The sequence below is a fragment of the Papio anubis genome, chromosome 15 (assembly GCF_008728515.1).
Source record: "Papio anubis isolate 15944 chromosome 15, Panubis1.0, whole genome shotgun sequence".
NCBI lineage: Eukaryota > Metazoa > Chordata > Mammalia > Primates > Cercopithecidae > Papio > Papio anubis.
In genome coordinates, this window is record NC_044990.1 from 55,951,452 (window position 1) to 55,971,316 (window position 19,865).

Genomic DNA, 19,865 nt, shown 5'->3' on the forward strand with positions numbered 1-19,865 from the left:
ACTCCACTTGCACCTGAGTTAGAACCTGACATATGGTGAAACCCCATTTATGCTTAAAAAAAATACAAAAACTTGCCGGGTATGGTGGTGCATGCCTGTAGTCTCAGCTTCTCAGGAGTCTGAGGCAGGAGAATCACTTGAACCGGGAGGCAGAGGTTGCAGTGAGCCGAGATCGCGCCACCGCGCTCCAGCCTGGGTGACAAGAGCGAGACTCCGTCTCGAAAAGAAAAGAAAAGAAAAGAAAAAATCATTCTACTTTGTGTTCTTCACACAAAACATTGTCAAACAATAATATAGGAAACTTCTTTAATGCAATGTAGAGTAATTACAGAACATTCAGATTCTAAAATTAAATCAATTAATTCTTTGCGAGGAAAGCTAAGGGCACTAGTAAAACCGTAAACTTAACATTTAAACTCAATTATCAGGGTTGGCTTGGAGAGCCTCATAAAAATTAACATTGCTCACTAGTTTCACTGTTTTCCAAATAAGTGTGAAAAGCAGCTGGAGATTCCTTCCTCAGGCCAGACCCATACTTTCTGGGCTGTTTTGTTCAGCTTGTTTAAATAGATCTAGAACACTGGAAATCTTTCCCTAAGCTTCTGTCTCCCTCACCTCTCACATCCAAATTTATTACCATTCACCACACCATATCCTGTGGATTTAAACTCCTTTAATATATTTCAAATCATTCATCTTCTTCATCTCCTCAAGTCATCACCCCAGTTCATGCTGATATTATCTCTCACCTAAAATGCTGCACCACCATCCTAAATGATTGTGCTAAACTCAGGCTTACCCTCTTCTGCAATCAAGTTACTTTATTGTAAAACTTGCTATAATGGAGGTAAAACAAAGACAGTGAAATGTTCAAATTTTAGTTTTGTAGCTCAATCAAATTTTGCATGCATGCATATGTATAATTACCATTTAGATCACACAGAACATAGGGAAAGCCTGCAATACCCAGAAACCCCCAGTGTGGTCCATGTTGGGCTGATGCAATTCACTGACTCCAGCCAATGGGAAGAGGAAAGTGTCTGATAACATAAGGCCCAGCATGGTCTCGGCCTATGTTCTGTGGGAGGAAAGTTAATGACATGGGCACATCCAACTAACGTGGCTGGGAAATGTAGTTCTAGCTGGGTAATCATGCACCCAACATACTCTAGCACCATGGAGGAAAGAGAAAATAGATTGTGATGGGCAACTACCAGCCTCAGCCACAGTATTATTACAATATTAGTTTTTCCAATCCTTCAGACATTTTATATCTTGCTGTATATTTAGCACTTCTTTACTTTCTTCCAACAAAGTTAAATAATTTTCTCCACAGAGTTCTTGCATGTTTTGTGTTAGATTTCTTTCTTGATGTTTCATAATTTTGATGCTATTCTAAGCACTATTTTTGTTTCCTTTTCTGTTGTGACTTATATATAGAAATGCAGATTTTTGTATGTTTATTTTATGCATATATTTTTAAAACCTGAATTAACTCTCTTTTAAATTCTAAACACTTTTATGGGTTTTTGGGTTTTCTATATACACAATCATATCATCCATGAGAAATGATAATTTTGTTTCTTTCTTTTTAATTTTTTTTGGGAGGTCTGACTGTATTGGATAAAACTTCCAGTAAAATGGTGACTGGAAGAGGCAATAGTTATCATCCTTGTCTTATTCCTAATCTTAAAGTGAAAGGTGTGAACTTTAAATACTGTGATTGATGTAGGATTTGTAGATACTTTTAGTCAGATGGAGGAATGTTCTATCCACTCATAGTTTTTTCAGTCTTTATTGTGACTGGATGCTGAAGTTTTTCCAGTGCTTTTTCCATATTCACTGAGATAATCATGTAATTTTTTCCCTCATTTAATCTGTTAATATGGTAGGCCACATTAATTGATTTTGTAATATGAAATCAATCTGGTATTCCTAGGATAAGCCCAACTTTCCTATAAAATCCTCTAGACCTAGATTTTTCTTTGTGAAAAGATTTTTAATTACTGACTTTATTTTTGTTCTTAATAATGGTAACAGAGTTGTTCAGATATATGATTTATTACTGTTGATCTGTTTGGGTAAGCTATCTTGGTCTGGAAACTTTTCCATTTTTTTTAAATTTTCAAATTTATTGGCATGAAGTTTTCCTTTTATTCTTTTACAGGTTTACTCCTAAGCCTGCATCATGAATACAAATGATGGCACATACCATATGTCTAAATGTTTGTAAGTTATGAATCAAGCTAATGAACTATTAAAGAAAATATGTCCTAGCCTTTTAACTTGACAAATATACCTTTATAACAATCTAAAAAGACAGATTCAAATTTAGAATTCTTTCACTTTTCAAACACCACTTCTTTCTAATCTTCTATGTTACTGTTTGTAATTTTCTGTTCCCCACTGAAATGTCCTATCTTTGCTTTTATTTCTTTGAACAACTTATGCATACTTATCCTAGGATCTGTACTGATACTTCCAATCACAGACCTGTGTGTATTTATTTTGGCTAGCTGTTTGTTTCTGCCGGTTCTTGCTCCTGGTGACATGTTTCCTGTGTGCCTAGTTATTTTTTGACATTGCTGAACACTTTAACTAAAATTTTAATTATAGGAATAATTAAGGCTAAGGTGATAGAATCTCAGAGGGAATTTTTGTGTTTGTTTCTGAGGCATCTGGGGTGCTCTCAATCTGGGACCATCTTTTTTATTTTTTTAGAAACAGAGTCTTGCTCTGTCACCCAGGCTGAAGTGCAGTGGTGCCATCATAGCTCATTATAGCCTCCAATTCCTGGGCTCAAGATATCCTCCCTCTTCAGCCTTCTGAGTAGCTGGGACCGTAGCCACCGTGCCCAGCTTTTTAAAATTTTTATTTATTTTATTTTTCTGTAGATACGGGGTTTTATCGATGTTGCTCAGACTGGTCTCAATCTCCAGGCCTCAGGCCACTCTCTTGCCTTGGACTCCCAAAGTGTTGGGATTATGGACATGAGCCACCATGCCTGGCCCAGCATTTCTTTTCTTTCCTTTTCTTTCATTTGCTCTGTCTCTCTCTCTCTCCTTCCTTCCTTCCTTTGTTCCTTCCTTCCTTCCTCCCTCTCTCCCTCCCTCCTCTCTCTCTTTCTCTTTCTTCTCTTTCTTATCTTTCTCTTTCTCTCTCCTTCCTTCCTTCCTTCTTTCCTTCCTTCCTTCTCTCTCTCTTTTTCCTTCCTTTCTTTCTTTCTCCCTCTCTTTCTCTTTTTCTTTCTTTCTTTCCCTCCCTTCCTTCCTTCCTTCCTTCCTTCCTTCCTTCCTTCCTTCCTTCCTTCCTTCCTTCCTTCCTTCTCTCTTTCTTTTTTTTTTTGATAGGATCTTGCTCTGTCTCCCAAGCTAAAGTGCAGTAGTGTTATCATAGCTCATTGCAGTCTCAAATTTTTTGGCTGAAGCCATCCTCCCTCCTTAGCCTTTTGAGTAGTTGGGACTACAGGCCTGTGACACAATGTCTGGCTATTCTGTAAATTTTTTATGTAGAGATAGGGTGCTGTGATGTTGCCCAGGCTGGTCTCAAACTCCTGGCCTCAGGCAATCCTCCCACCTTGGTCTCCTAAAGTGCTGGGATTGCAATTGCAGTCATTCTGACCCATCTTAATTCAGGTTCCATTTCTGGGGTTTTCTGGACCATCCAGATGTTGTGAACCCAGGTTTCTAGTGTGTTTTCTTTTTGGTTCTCCATTACCATAAAGCTATAGTTTTTAGTATCTCAGCCCATGGAGGGTATATGAGAGTCACCCTAGCCTTTTTGAAGCCAAAATCTGGGCTCAGTATCAGTCACCTCTTCTTGATCGGTGGATCCTTCCCACAGATAAAGCTCTTTCCCACTACTTTAGAAAGTGTTGGGCTTACACCTCTGGGCTCCCATTCTCTCCTAAACTTGTAGGAACACTTCGAAGCCTAATATTAATACATGTCTCTCCCCAGAGAGAACATGTATTTGCTTCTGTCAGAAATCTTGGGCTACCAGTATAAAGTCTGGACCATTTCATAATAACATCCTAATTTGAAGTTTATTGGATAGTACAAGTTATGTGAATTTAGGCTGCAAATTCAAGCATCTCAGGAGCCATCTCCTTTCTGTTTATCAGCAGGAAATTTTCATTGCAGTTTTCTGGAAGCACATGCCTGTGTGTGTATGTGATTTATGTTTGGCTAAAGGTATATCCTTTTAGGGTACCAGCTTTATGTGACAAAAATTTCCCAATGGCATCATCATTTGGACATTGGAGATCATTTTGTTCTTCAGTATCCATTAAGTGGAATGATGATGAAATCAAGACAAATGTCAAATCTAATCTAAACAACCCCCGAGACCTCCATACGAGTTCTACATACATAGGAGTTCTACATATATAAGAAAATGGTTACTAATCATTTTAACTCATTCTACAGATTGTTCTCACGATATGAGACAGAGCTGATTGTGTGTCTATATCAGATGTGTAGAAATTGTACATAAAATAATAGCATAAGCCAGACTTTGCATGTACCTTGCATATGCCGAACCTTCAACAACTGTTTAAGGAAACAAAGAGTTAAATTTATAAAACAATAAAAATAATCTGTAATAATATTTAAATGTATGCTTTCTGTAATAAAAGTCAGATTGTGTTTGGGAAAAAGGATCTGTCTCTTTCTGTAAATGTATTTCCATCTTTATAGCTTTATTCAAACTATAATTTCTTACCTTATCCTCCATATTTTCACAAAATGCCCTTCTTTTTATATTATCACTCATTCAAAGGACCAGAGACAACATCCTCATATAAATTCTATTAATAACAATCTGAGATATAGTTCTGCATTATGATAATTTATATTTAAAGAGATAAAAACTAAAAAACGCTTGGACTAAATGACGCTTCAATTTTAATTCTAGTGTTTAACGCTATGGCACGTAGCCTTGATAACATTGAATTAAATGATAATTTTAACAGGTAGCATAAATATCAAGACATCTTTTAATGCACCAGATTTATATGTCATGAATCTACTCTTTCTGTGTCTTGATGTTCCTTTTCTTCTCTCTCTGTTTTGTCCTCTCTGTGTATCTTGTCTCTTTTTGGTTGGTTTTTAATGAGTCAAGGTGTCAACATTATTTTCTTTGTTTTTCTTCCAATTAGTTATTTTTTAAAAAAAGCTTCTTCCAACGAGTTATTTTTTTAACTCCTTCTCCTCTTCTTTCTTTCCTTAGTCACATATACCATGAAACAGAAATATATTTTTAGTACCTATTTTATATGTTGAAAAACGTCTATTAACAGAATGTTTCTTTCTTACAATGTTTAGATTAAGTTGCTTTTAACCTATATGTGGTTGTAAAAAGAACACTCATATTTGAGAAAGGAGACTTGGGCAAATCACTTCACCTCTCTAAGCCTTAGTTCACCCATTTGTAAAATGAAGGGGCTGGGTGCGGTGGCTCATGCCTGTAATCCCAGCACTTTGGGAGACCGAGGCTGGTGTATCACCTGAGGTTAGGAGTTCAAGATCAGCTTGGCCAACATGGTGAAACTCCGTCGCTACTAAAAAAAAATAAAAATACAAAACTTAGCCAGGCGTGGTGATGGGGGCCTGTAATCCCAGCTGCTCAGGAGGCTGAGGGCCTGAGGCAGGAGAATTGCTTGAACTCGGGAGGTGGAGGTCGCAGTGAGCTGAGATCGTACCACTGCACTCCAGGCTGGGAGACAAAGCGAGACTTTGTCTCAAAAAACAAAACAAAACAAAACAAAAGTCAAATAAAATAAAATGAAGGTATCATTTGAGACACTCTCTTGTGAGGTCTTCCGGTATAACTCTTGTTGTCACCTAGGACTTTAAAACAAAAATATTGACAATAGCAATACATTCTTCTCTTCTGCCACTATGGAGATTAATTCATGGGCATAGTTCAGGTCCTATAGCAGCCATGAGTGGTATATGATTCCAGGACTTTTCAAATTAAACCAGGCAGGCAGTTGTTTTTAGATTGGTTTAGGTCTTGCTTTAGTTTTGGTTGAGTTCTTATTTCCCCTTATTAAATATCTCTTGTGAACCCAGAAGAGTTATAGACACTGGCAGAGTTACCAGACTTACATTCTTTGGTCCATCTGCTCAAGGACTTGTAACTTAGAAACACCAAGATAAAATATGAAAGAAATAGTAAATGACTAAAGACAAACCTAAGATTTGCAGATAGAGCTGAATGTCATATTAAAGGGAAAGGCTTCTGGGTGTGGAAAGAGATATGGCCCCAGGGGTCCTTTGGGGATCCCAACTAGCAGAAGTAATGCAGATTTAATTGCACCAAGAGTTGAATGGGGCTAATGCGCCAGGCCCACAGGAACTGGGGAGCAGTTCTGGAACTTATGGGAGTGGTAGAGGTGGATGTTGGAGAGTGGAGCGCCAGTGGTACTAGAGCAGGTTTGTAGGTTACCATATCAGAGGTGTGAATTCCCAAGGACCCGATTGTAAATGTACCCAATTAACCAGGTGGTAGAAACAAGCTACTGTGGCTTCCTGTAGCATCTCTGGCATTTAAAAACAAAAGTTTTTGATACATTTTAAAATTGTGACACAAGACAATTCATTGCTGTGCAGGAAAAATATTAAAATAATATATTATAAAATATCCTATATATTATATATAATTAGTATTATGAATTATAAAATGTATTATTATAAATAACATTATGTTACAATATATAAAATATTAGAATTTTTACATGTATTTTAAATCTTGATAAGTAATGATGACATAGAATTTTACTAACATTTACTATATGAGCTAACATTGATGTCTTTGCTCGGTACATTTGTGGGATAATCATGTGTCACATTTGGTGTGCCGGGTGGTGACAGTGGAGGGGTCAGCAGCAAAAGCCTCACCTTCACTAACTTTCAGCCTGTGATGCTTTGACCTCTGCTTCCATCATCACATTGCCTTGTCTCACTATGACCCTTTTGCCTCCCTTAAATGAATACTTGTAATGACATTGGGTCCACTGAATAATCTCCTCATCTCAAGGTCCTTAACCATACCTGCAAAATTCCTTTTCCATGGAAGGCAAAATATTTACAGGTTCTGAGGATTAGGATGTGGACATCCTGGGTGGACCACTATTCAGCCTATCACAAATAAATATTAAATGGCACTGTCTTAGTCCATTTTGTGTGGTTATAACGGAACACCTGTGGCTGGGTAATCTATAAAGAAAATAGGTTTGTTTGTCGTGAAATTCTGGTGACTGTAAAGTCCAAGATTGGGCAACTGCATCTGGTGAGGGCCTCATGCTGCTATAATTCATGGTGGAAAGCTGCAAAGGAGTGGGCATGTGCAAAGAGATCATGTGGTGAGAGAGGAACTAAGAGAGAAAGCTGGGAAGTCAGAGTCTTTTAGTAACCTGTTCTTTTGGGAAATACTGTATTCCTATGAGAGCAAGAACTCACTCACACCAGCAGAGGTGAGAGGGCATTAATTTACTCATAAAGGATCTGTCCCCATGACCCAAACACCTCTCACTGGGCCCCACTTCCCAACACTGCCACATTGGGAGTCAAATTTCAACATGAGTTTTTGCAGTGACAAACTTCATCCAGACCTTGTTATGGTCTTGATTTGCATTTTCTTAATTACTAGTGAATTTAAACATTTCCTTCTATGTTTATTTGGCATGTGTGTTTCCTCTTCTGTGAAATACCTGTTCATGCTTTTTGCCCTTTTCTGCATTGAGTTATAATTTTCCTGTTGAATCATAGAAATTCTTTGAATATACTGGAAGCCTATCCTTTTGTTGTGTTGTGTTGTGTGGTGTATTATGTTGAAATTATCTTTTCTTACTCTGTAGCTTGACTTTCCACTTTTTTCATAATACATTTTGATGAATAGATAGTCTAAATTTAATGCTGTGGAATTTATCACTAGTTCCTCTGGTAGTTAGGGCATTCTTCTTCACCCTGAGGTTAGAGTAATATTCAATTATATTTTCTTTTAAAATTTCAAAGTTTTGTTTTTGACATTTATGTTTTTAGCCAGTCTGGAGGTGATTTTTGTGTTTGGTTTGAGTTATAGATTTGTTTTCCTTTTCAAGTGGAAAACTTTGGCTATATTTACAGTCATGTGTCATTTAACAATGGGGATACATTCTGAGAAATGCTTCATTAAGTGATTTTGTCATTGTGTGAACATTATAGGGTGTACTTATATAAACCTAGAGTTTGGACAAGGAGGAACTTTGTCACCAATGAGGCATACATTCCATTTTAATCTACACATTTTTGTGAAATGTCTTCTTTTTTTAACCTCTTATAGCTATTAAAACTAAATGTTGAAATAAAATGAATTTAACACCATTCAAGTTGTATGCTAATTAATTTAAAAGAATTGAGTACAAACTAACATTTTTATTAAGAAAAAAATCTTATTTGTCAAATAATATAATTAAAATAGTATTGATGTTATTCTTTTAAATTTATAATTGTGTATTATGCTTTATAAGATCAAATCAGATTTCTGCCAAGGAAACAAGAAGGCTGGAAGAATGAAGGTCAAGTAGAACTGCTGATGCCTTTCATGAAATGGGGAATTTCAGGAACTGTTGGAAATGGTTCACCATGATTCGGTTGTCTGTTCACCACTAAAAAGAAATAATTCACAGGAAGATGCCAGGAAGTTTCCGGAAACATCTTATATCTACTGTCTGCCAAAACACATAATCTCTTTACTGCCAGTGGCTCAGGAATAATATGGTTTCTACTTCTCTCTTACCTTTCAAAGCTTGTGTGAGTATCTCTCACAGGCAGAACATAATTCAAACCTGTGCTGGCAGGCATTCCAAGAAATGCAGTTCCTAATCTTGTAGCCATCGTAGTTCAAAGATCTTGGAAAGTAGATAGTGCTGGGTTTCCCACAGATAATTGGCACAACACAAAATACACCACAGTTCAGATATTTAGTTAAAAGTAAGTAAAAATATCTATAGGTGGTACATTTTTATGCTGGTGCAATCTAAACCTCCTTTGATAATTCTTATCTAGTGCGTATCAGCTCCAGGGAGTCTTTCACTCTCTTATCTCCCCATTACTGTTTCTAGTTCATAATCCTTCTCTCTGCCCTCTTACTTTTTGATCACCTCCATCCTCACCATCCAGTAGACTTTTAGGATATGTCAATTTCCTTCTCCTCTGTTTTGTGTAGGTCTTATGCTGTGTAGCTGATCCTCCTGAAAATCAACCTAGGAAATAGAAGTAGTAGAGGATAAAGATGAGTGGGCAATGCTCAAATGCTCTAATATGGGCTAGAGAGAGGGAAAAGTTGCAAACTACTATTCACTAATAAAGTTGTCTCCAGCACACACACAGATAGAATAGATTTCTGTCCCTGAGTAACAATAATCTAGTCTCAAAGACTTAGATATTTTGTATGACTTCTTTCTCCAGCATCGATCTTGTTTTTCAGCTTGCTTTTTGGCCTCCAGGAACTGGCCTATTATTTCATTTACCCCAACCCATGAACAAGTCAGAGAGCCTTCTTTGCTAAACAAACATAACAACAACCAAAAAAATTATTCAATTATCCACCCACTCAACTCTGGCATCCATGAGGGTCATGTGTAGTTCACAGATGATTCACGGGACCATGTCAATGGACTCCCATTCGGAATCAAGAAAGACTCAGCCCTTCCCCTAGGGTGACAGGCAGCTTACCTCTGCACTCTTACATGATTCACTCAGGGCAATAGCACCTTCATCACCCAGTGGCAGAGCCTGCCCAAAGTAAGCAGACCACACATCAAAACAGAAAGCTATTGCCCTCAGCTTGGGTCTACTAGGATCCTGGTGATAAAAAGATAGAGAGTGGAACCAAATAACTCTTACGCCTTTGACTTTTCTATGACCAATATTGCCTGTGGAAACATAGTCAGAGTGAAAAGGACATTATTATCTCTCTGCTCACAGTGACTTGTAGGATTGAAAAAGAACCCTTTTGGAAACTCTATTCTGGGCCAAAGTCTATCATCCACCCCAGTATGAAGGAGATACTTGAGTCATTCTTACTGGGTTCCTTGCTCGCACTGTGAATGCCAGCATCTGCTTCATGGGTGAAGAAGGAAGAAAAGAGAGAAGCAGAAAAGATATTTATGCAAAGTATCCTGTATTAGTTCCACCCTTTACTTGGTTCAATATTAAGCAACTTCTTTTTTAATATCTTAAAGCAGCAGAGGAAGGCTACAGGCATTTTAATGTAAATGTGGATTTCTGGGTGAATACAATTTAATAGTCATTTCTTCTTTGTGGATAATCCTATGCCCCTAACTGAGGAACTTGTTCTTCATGCCACACCTCATGGGGAAGACACAGCTGCCAAATTCCTTTGCACAATCACTAAAGAATGTCTTTGCCTTGAGAGTGTATTTGCTCAGCCTTGTCAGGTTTGGCTGTGAAGGGTGGGTCAGCCCACTGGGCGTGCTGCATACCTTCCTGGAGAGACCCAGGAAGCTGCCCAGCTATGCAAAGGGCAGTCGAATCTTTAGGTGGAACATTAGAATTTGTTTGCTATGGTTAGGAATTTGCCCAGAGGTATCTGAAGTGCTTTGCTGAGGTTTTCTGGATGATAATTTTTTGTTGCAGCTTTTAAATGTTGGTTTGTTTACAGAAAATGACTTTACCAACGTGATATTTAACCTTTCTTGATTTGCCTCTGGGAAATCAGTGAAAGATATTGGCACTGCTTCTAGAAATTTCTGCAGTCAACTCAGGTAGCACCTCAAAAAGTCCCACAGCCTGTCGGCCAGTACATGTGCAGGATGTACAGGTTTGTTACCTTGGTAAACATGTGCCTTCGTGGTTTACTGCACACATCATCCCATCACCCAGGTATTAAGCCCAGCATCCACTAACTATTCTTTCTGATCCTCTTCTTCCTCCCACCCACAACCCTCTGACAGGCGCCAGTGTGTGTTGTTCCCTCACATGTGTCCACGTGTTCTCATTGTTCAGCTCCTGCTTATAAGTGAGAACATGCAGTATTTGATTTTCTGTTCCTGTGTTAGTTTGCTAAGGATAATGGCCTCCAGCTCCATCCATGTCCCTGCGAAGGACATGATCTCCTTCCTTTTTATGGCTGCATAGAATACTATGGTGTATATATACCACATTATCTTTATCCAGTCTAACATTGATGGACAACAAGGTTGATTCCACATCTTTGCTATTGTGAATAGTAAATAGTAAATAGTGTGTAGTAAAGCTGCTGTTTTGACTGTATAACCCATCGCTTCACTAATTGATCCTTGTCTTACTTCAGTGGAGACCCCTATGGGTTTTTTTTTTACCCAACTTGACTCCAGATTTTTCATTTCATTTTCATTCCATTACTGTTGGGAGAAATAAAGATTTGGAAGAAAAAGTAAAGGACAATAGATCTTATAAAGTAACTTCATCAGAAACCAACTGGGGATTACTTTTGCTGTAAGACAGAAATTTTCTCTCACTCAATTTTTTTTTCATTTGAAACCCATCTATTTCAACAGATGTAAAATAGACCTTGGTTGGAAAAGGAAAGGCAGAGAGGGAATATCTGCTTTGGATATTAGTGATCTGAGGATAATGCACTTTATGTATGCCCTTTTCTAGAGTTGAAAATGAAGATAATAGTGTGTAGACAACACAACCTCTCCTTAAGTAAATGTGCATGCAAAAATGGCTTACGTTCCTGTGTAGGATACAGGAAGAATAATATTTGATCCTATGACATGAGCGCATCAATTTAGAAAAGTTTGTTTTCAGCTCACAATTTGCCTTTTCGCCTGTGATGGCTTTTTCTTTTAATGGTGAAACTTTAGTTGTGACACTTGCCAAGCTTTCATAAGGAAATACATCAGTTTAGAAAAGTAGCGTGTACTGCACGTGTCTGTCTCGCTTTCTACATTTCTACACCTACTCGTTTGACAGGGCTTATGGAAAAACAAAGTGGGCAAAGTGTGGGGAAGTCCATGTAGTGTAAAGTGGGGGGTGCCAGGAAGGCCCAGTTTTCTAAGAGAATCACACATTTTGTCTGTGAACAAAAGGACATTTCAGTCTTTTATGCTGAAGACCTGCACTGTAATGAATCACACAGCTTCTCCAGGAGTCTGACAGTGTAGGAGGGGGCATCAAGTCAACCAACTTTCCTTATGCCCTGTGGTTGTGGGTCTTTTCAGACTAGTGTAGTTGCATAAGCAAAAATCAAACAATTCAGTTTCCCAGCCTTTCTACATGGGGTTGGCCATGGGTGTGTAAGTTAAGGACTACTCCCTGTTTCTGTGTTGCAGAATTATGGTTAGACTGGCTAAACAAGTCAGGTTTTGTGAGTGCTTCTGAGAGGGAAAAATTCTACCCATGACAGTGTAGGGCAGATGAAATGGTGAGAACTCCAGTGTTAACTTCCAAACACAGAAAAAAACACATGCTACCATGACAAGGCTTCTCAAGAGGACCATGGAATAGCATCCAATGGAAAGCAGGCTGGTGAGAGTGTTGCAACGGAAACACCAGCAGCAGTGAAAGTGACAAGAAGCAGAGGGTTCAAAGCCCTGGCCTCTTCCTGTACCATTTGCCTGCTGTGAAATTGACATGTTGCTTAACCTTTCTAAATCTCGGTTTCTTCATGGGTGCAACAAAGACGATAACAGTACTTTAGAAAGTTGTTATGAGAATGAAATCAGATAAGGGTATATGTGCTTAGTGCTTAGCTGCTCATCAGACAAGAGCATGTGGTCGAGAAATGTTCCATAATTTTGAATGAATTCTGACCTTACTTCCACGCTAATTGATTTATTGGATCTTTGTCAAGTCACCCGAAGGAGTCAATATCTCAGAATTCTTGTCTGGAAAATGAGGTTTCAAATACAGGTTTTTGACTCTTTTCTCATTAAGCATTTCCTCCTCCACAGGGAGGGGGTGAAAAGGGAGAGGGATGTTCCAATAGGGTTGGTTAGCACAGACCAGAGGTTGGCCAAATATCGCCTGCTCCGGCCACTGTAGACCATTCTGCTCACACCCATTCCTTTCCCGTGGTGGCTATGGCTGCTTTATGCTATGACATGACGGAGTGGAGTTTTTGCATATGGCCTAGAAACCCTAAAATACAATATTGACTATCAGGCCCTTTAAGAAAACGACTGCTGATGTCTAGCCATAGACAAAAAAACAAGGATTGATTCTGAGTTGCATCGGTCATATTAATAGTAAGAGCTTTCATAACATTTTTATCCTATTTGATACTTCCATATCAACTTTTATCTCAATTTTTGCTTAAAGCCAAATATTTTTTTTGCAAGGATTGGGTTTGTAGGCAAGAATCTTGATGGTTTCTTGGAAATTTGTTCTGATTGGGAGGCAGTGCACTATAAGAGGCACCTTGTTTGGTAACTGCCATATTTTAAACAGACAATGACCTTTGAATTTTAGTATTGTGCCTCTTGTGTATAAAAGCAAATTTAATCAGGCCTTTACGTTTCTTTTTAGCCAACCTTGGGAATGTGGTTGGTTTGTTAGTCTGAATTTTCCTCATTTTCTTTATATCAGGTACTTAGTAGTAGAAATGGTAAAAGTCAAGATTTGTTTTTATAGAAGACATCTGAATGTATAAGCATATGCCATTTTATTTTTCCTGAAAGAACCGAATATTAAGTAAAGAAGTGGAAATTAAAATATAAATCAATAGTAAAAAGTTAAAAACATCAAAAATTTAAAAAGAGCAAATTACCTCATAGTATTTTAAATGACCTCAAAGCTTCTCTCTCTCTTTCTCCCTCTCTCTCTCTCTCATACACACACACACACACACACACACACACACACACACTCCCCCAAATTATTGAGGTCAACCATTTTTTAATAACTTTTAGTTAGGAGAGGAATGAGGTATTGGCAGGGGATATTGTAAAATTAAAGAAATAATAAAGTATACCAATTCCGAAGTATTTAAAAATCCCTGTTTTCTAGGGATACCATTAAAATTATCACAAATTTTTTTCCAATAGAGGATAGTCCACTAATTTACAATAAAGCTTGAAAATTAAAAATTTCTAGAATTCTCTTTTCTCTGGAGGGTTTATTGTTTGATTATATAAAGTAAAGGAACTGGAGACAATTTGAAGATGAGAGGAGGTGGAAGGAGGTGGATGGAATGAGTGAACTGGAGGAGGAAGTGAGTGGGGGAGGTGAGGGCTTTTCAGATATTGCAGATATTGTGAGTGGGGAGGGAACAAGGACACACTTTTGGGACACCCCAGTGGTTTGAGAGATTCAGTACATCAGAATGTGCAAGAAGTAAAGGAAAATACCAACAGAAACACTAGCATAAACGAGGGAGACCATGTGAGCCACATTTTCTTAGCCTAGTCTATTGAATGTTGAGACGCTGAGAAGGAGAAGTGGACAAAGAAAGAGCCTGGTGATTTCATTTTCTTGTCAGGTGACTTCTGTCCCATTTCCTCATGTGTCACATGGTAATGCAGATATATTCATCCTAGAAATAATCCCTGAGAACTCGCTAAGTCAGGACTACCGAAGACTCAAGGATAAGTAAGCTCAGGGCTCAGCCTTCAGGGTGTTTACATTATGATAGGGGAGACAGACACAGGTAGAGCTATCAACATGTGTGTGTGTGTGTGTGTGTGTGTAGATCTGCTATATGTGTATTATATATGTATAAATCTCATATATGTATCATAGATCCATAAGTATAAATATATTGTGTACACGTGTGCAGGTATGTACATATATGTGCATAGGTAGTATATACATCTTAGGTAGTATGCTTCCCCCAGATTTAGCTGGGCACAGGTCTCACATAATCATTGCAAACAATACTCAAGCATCCTGTGATCATTTGAAAACAGGTCTGTTAAATGAATACTGTTCATATCGCTCATGAGTGAAAGGTAGAAAATGACTATAAAAATTCATGTGTTTCTAGCATTTGTTTACATGGCTTTTAAATACAAAATTTTAGAAGCATTGTAAATATGTCGCCTACTTTAACTTAATAAAGTTCATAATAGTATAGAATTCTCTTATATCTATCTACTAAATCAAATTATTGCCTGCATTTTGAACTTCATTCACTTAATGAAATATTTAGTTTTTTTTTTAATTGTAAAAATAGATTAAGTTATAGGAAACTTGGAAACATGGTAAAAATATGGTAGGTATGGTAGATTGGATTATGGTCCCCCAAAGATGTTCATATCCTGATATCTGGGCTCTGAATATGTTATCTTACATGGTAAAAGGGACTTTGCAGATGTGATTAAATTAATGCATTGACATGAGAGAATTATACTGGGCTATTCAGGTGGGCCCAATATAATCACAAGTATCCTTATAAGAGGGAGATGAGAGGATCAGAGTCATTGACAGGCGAGGTGGCAGAGCAAGAGGTTGGAATGTCACCATGAAGAGATCATGGACCAGGGATGCAGCTGACCTCTAGAAGCTGGAGAAGTCAAGGAAACAGATTCTCTCCTTAGAGCCTCCAGAAGGAACTAACCCTGTTGACATTTTGACTTTAGCCCAGTGACACTAATTTTAGACTTTTGACCTCCAGGACTGTAAGATAATAAATTATGCTGCTATAAACCACGAAGTTTGTGGCCATTTGTTACAGGAGCAATAGAAAACTAATACAACTATGGATTATTAGGGGAGAGATAAAATAGATTTCAAGAAAGAAAACTCTGCTGTGATGGATATGGGAACACTGAGGAAAGAGAAGAAAGATTGGGTCTAAGAAGAGAAAAATGCCATGCCAATCAAACAGAAGAGAATGTGAGAAGCAACAAGTTATCATCTAAGAGAAACAAATTATACAGTACTACAGTAAACACTGCACTCCACATGGACACCTCTCATTCTGTTCCTTTACATAATTTTTTTATCGGAGGTTCCTGCACGATCAATCTTTTAGAAAGTCATCAATAAGTCCCAGGGACTGACTCTTGAGAGGATCTTCACACACCTTCTAAAACCTGCATTTAGTCATAGACAACTAATGATGTTCATGAACAACATTGCGTGTTAAAGGACTTGACCACTGGGCACAGTAAGTGTACCTGAGAAGAGAAGAATTATTAATTGTGCTTATGGTCTTGTTCTTAGATATAATTCATGTATGAATAAATAAAATGCGTTAACAGTTTACTAAGAGTTAACTTTTAGGTAGCACCTTACAAAATTGCAGGCCCCATTCTAAGTGCTTTTTCTGTGTTACCATGACCCTATGGGACAGGTACTGTTTTATTATTCCTATTTTACAGGTGAGAAAACTGAGACAAGAGGAGTTAAATGACTTACCAAAAGGTTACTCAAGTAGTCATTGGCAGAGACCATCTGGCACCTGAATTTGTGCTCTTAAGCAATAGTTATACTGCTTCTGCTATTAAGTTCTTCTAGAATGGCATATTGTATGCTGGTTACAATTATATTATCATATAATGCAGTTAGGTATTTAATAAAATATGTACAGAGTTCCCTTGGAGCAGAGAGAAAGGGGGAAGCTACCTGTGTTTGAGGCCCGAAATGGTAGGAAAAGCTCCATAGATCAGGTTATGTGTTTGCAGGGACTGAGAAAGTGAGTAAGGGATCACTAAAGTGCACAAGAAATGGACATTTCAAGTCACAGGAATGACATTAATACAGATATTAAAAGCCTAAAATATTATAGTATGTTTGGGCAACAGGAAGGATTTTGATGTGATTAAAGCTTAGGGCACACAGGGGCAAGTGGTGGGAGATAAGCCTGGAATAGTTGAAAGTGACTTAACAAGACATCTTAGACCAACTTTCTGTATTTCCTATCTTCTCCAGCCAATATGGTATTTGAAATGTGGCCAGTGTAACTGAAGAGCTGAATTGTAAATTTATTTAATTTTAATTAGTATAAAAATTTTAAATAGAAACATGTAGAACAGTAGGTGCTACATTTGACAGCAGAGTTGTGTATTAATCTAAAATGTTTCAATTTCATGCAACACAGGGAACTTATCATGGGTTGGAAGATGGGGAGTGATATGATTATATCTGTCTTTTGGAAAAATAGCATTAGGGAATGGACTGTCTTTACTAGAGAGAAATTTACAACTGGATGCAAGGCCACGCTTGTAGTCCACTTTTTAGCAGTTCCACGGCTCAGGGGAACCATGCATTAAACCATCAGTGCTGTTGCCTTAGTCACAGCTAATTGAGATGGTGTAGTCTGTCTGCAGAAAATGTGGACCCATAACAGCCTGAGGAGCTGGGGTTGCTGGGGCTGCCAAGTTGCTCTGTTGGTAGAGGAAAGGAGGCAGGAAAGTTGCAAAATGGTTCACTATTGAGTCTGTCCTTTTATAACTAGCCAGAGACCCAAGAGATAGCCCAGTGTAAGACCTCTTCCCACAGAAACCTAGTATGGGATGGTGGATGACTAACTCAAGCAGATGTCTTCAGGGGATTTAAACTGAAACATATAGAGACTGTGACAAACTGGTAGCATGGCAGAAAGAAGCAGGTAGAGAATCAAGGTTAGAGAGCTGAGTCATGAGCATGCGAGACTCAGTGCTGTCCTTGGGTCCCCAGATTTGTGCCAACTAGTGTTGGTTTTGCAAAGTAACCAGCAACTTGTATATTTAAGATCTAAGAAAGGCTGCTGAGACAATATTCTTTCTTCCTAACCACCCCTAAATCTTTATACTAAACCCTCTAGGCTGTGAAGGTTAATTCTAGCAGGCCTGAAGCTAGCCTGAGTTGTTCTGCTGAAATGTGAAATGAGCCTGCACAGCCCTGATCTGAAACATACTGATTGGTCGCATGGCTTTGTAACCAAGCACCCCAAGAGTTTCAGGGTGATTTTTACCAGCTAGTCATTTACCAGTTATCATTGTTTATTGATAACAGTGAAACTGACGATTTGTGTCTGCTGAAACCCCAGGAGGCATGGTCCATAGCAGGATATGTCTATGGGATCAGCAGGGTAGAAGATACTGCAGCTGAAACTCCATTTGGGTGTTCCATTCACGAGTCAGTGGTTCTCAGCCTGAGGGAGAAAGTGGATCCTGAGAAGAACTTTGTGGAGAAAGGACAATTGGAGCTTGCCCATGGTTCCTTTGACTTTTTGCTATCAGACAGCCCTTAGCTGTGATGCTTCTCTCTACTTTAATGCAGTTGTTACATTTTATGTTTTTCTTGTGATAAACTGTAGACTTCTAAGTATCATCATTTTGGATTCTTTGGGTATGCTCTGCTTAACTCTACTGCCATTAGCTGAGGTTTCCAGAACTTATCGCTGATCCGTACAACCTGAAAGAGCCTAACTGACTGAGCAGGGGTTAGAGTTGAACTGGGAAGAGACTAGTTAGCAGGTGATGAAAGCAGTGTTTTCTTAGGATGATGGGGACCTGAATTAGGCAGCAGTGGGAGTCAAGTGGAAGGGAGACTGAATTAGGAGGTAGAATTGATAGTAATGGTTGAGTGACGAACTAAATTGGATGTAGTTTAAAGCAGTGGGGAGAGGGTGAGGCAGGAGGCAATGACGATGGAGGTTCCAACCTTGGGCAATAAGTTTAGCTATGATAATTATTATTTGAGCAATCTCTGTAAAATGCAGAGAACTCTTCCCTTGTTTTAAGAAAGCAGTGAGTGAGCCAGGCACGATGGCTCATGCCTGTAATCCCAGCACTTTGGGAGGCAAGGCAGGCGGATCACCCGAGGTCAGGAGTTCAAGACAAGCCTGTCCAACATGATGAAACCCCGTCTGTACTAAAAATACAAAAACATTAGCTGGGTGTGGTGGCAGATGCCTGTAATCCCAGCTACATGGGAGGCTGAGGCAGGAGTATCACTTGAACCCGGAGGCGGAGGTTGCAGTGAGCTGAGATCATGCCACAGCACTCCAGCGTGGGCAACAAGAGCAAGACTCTGTCTCAAAGAAAGAAACATCAGTGAGTGTTCCAGGTGAATTGAAGAGAATACTGTAGTCTTTCAAGAAAATCAGATTTATAAACCAGATAAACCAGACTTTAGGTAAGCAATAAATACCTTATGCATGCACACTTGTTGTTTATGATTATTATTCCTTCATTCAACCAACAAACATTAAATGTTACTATATGGATCATATAGGTATATATATGAGTAAATATCTATATGAGTCAAGAATTGTGCTATGTGTTAGCGTAAAAACAAATGTGAAGGCCTGGTCTCTGATCTCAAGGAGCTTATGATGTAATACTAGTAAGTATTTGGTGATGAAGAGACATGAATGAAGTGGGAGAATTAACTAAATTGAGGAAAATTATGAAATAATCTGAGCTTAAAAGTAAGATTTTAATTACAAAAATTGGCCTTTCTTAGTTTTTCAATGGGGAAAAAAAACAGTTCTTGCTTCTAATCCCCATGGAATGGTTTATTTCAGACTGTGGTCAGGGGAATTACACTGTATTTGCAGTGTGGCTCATGACTGTCTCCAGAAAATGTGGACCCATAACAGCCTGAGGAGCTGGGGTTGCTGGGGCTGCCAAGTTGCTCTTTTGGTAGAGGAAAGGAGGCAGGAAAGTTGTAAAATGGTTCACTATTAAGGGGAAATGTGGAAAACATTAAGAAGATGACAGAGTGGATGAATGGTTCTTCTTCTTGACTATCTAATCATTGTCCACTCAGACTTTAAAACTCTGCATCACAATCACTTCCCAGATTCTTCTTTCTCTCCAGTATGTGATACCTGGCATTGAAAATTTCTGCATATGACTTTATCATGGTGTGTTATAGCTATTTAATTCAATGTCTGTCCCTCCAAACAAATTGTAAATTCTTGGTGAGCAAGACTGGGTCTCA